The sequence below is a fragment of the Bubalus bubalis genome, chromosome 1 (genome assembly GCF_019923935.1).
Source record: "Bubalus bubalis isolate 160015118507 breed Murrah chromosome 1, NDDB_SH_1, whole genome shotgun sequence".
In the NCBI taxonomy this organism is placed as follows: Eukaryota; Metazoa; Chordata; class Mammalia; order Artiodactyla; family Bovidae; genus Bubalus; species Bubalus bubalis.
This window is the reverse complement of record NC_059157.1, coordinates 130,548,725-130,549,509: the sequence shown is the minus strand read 5'-3', so window position 1 is coordinate 130,549,509 and position 785 is coordinate 130,548,725. Positions and strand designations below refer to the sequence as shown.

At 38.0% G+C, this 785-nt stretch overlaps 1 non-coding gene across 1 annotated transcript; it reads right to left on the bottom strand.

The window, feature by feature from the left end:
- Window positions 1-419: 419 nt before the first annotated feature.
- TRNAR-CCU lies at window positions 420-492 on the bottom strand. Its single transcript has one exon. It is a non-coding gene; the product is annotated as a tRNA-Arg (tRNA).
- Window positions 493-785: the final 293 nt, after the last annotated feature.

The following is a 785-nucleotide window of genomic DNA, read 5'->3' as shown; positions in this document are numbered from 1 at the left end:
CCTTCCAAAGAATACCCAGAGCTGATCTCCTTTAGAATGGACTGGTTGGATCTCCTTGCAGTCCAAGGGACTCTCACAGTATACAACTGAGCAAATAATCATTCACAGCAAAATGGAATCAAAGACACTGGTAAAAAACAGATCTAAAGTTAGTAGAAATCTGTTAATAACACCTTACTCAAAATTTTTTTAAACTAACTTTTTTTATGTGACTTTTTAATTAGAATATTCTTTCTACTGTAGTAGTCTGAAACAAAACCTACAATCTCTTTGAAATATGCCTGTTCCCAACTCCAATCTAATCTAGTGATCCTGTTTCACCTGAGGGGTGAGATCTGACTGCACTGGGTCTTAGTTGTGGCATGCAAGATCTTAAATTACTTGCCTGTGAACTCTCAGTTGCAGCATGTGGAATCTTGTTCCCTGACCAGTGATTGAACCTGGGCCCCCTGCATTAGGAGTGCAGAGTCTTAGCCACTGGACCACCAGGGAAGCCCCCTTCTTCAGATTTAAAAATCTGATTTGTCTGGATAATTGCCAACCTTCCCTTCCATTGAAGTCAGAGCCATATACCGCCATCATGTATAAAACCAACCTCTTCCTGAATTTTGGACTCAAACAAAATCATATTTTGATGTTTAAAATTTATCTGACAGATGAAAACACGTTCTAAAACTAGCCTGTACAAAAAACTGCTCAAATCTCCTTTTGATAATGTTACTATCTTTTGCTATCTAAAACACATTTCCCCATCTTTATGACTATGTTAGATATTCTGTGAAGCA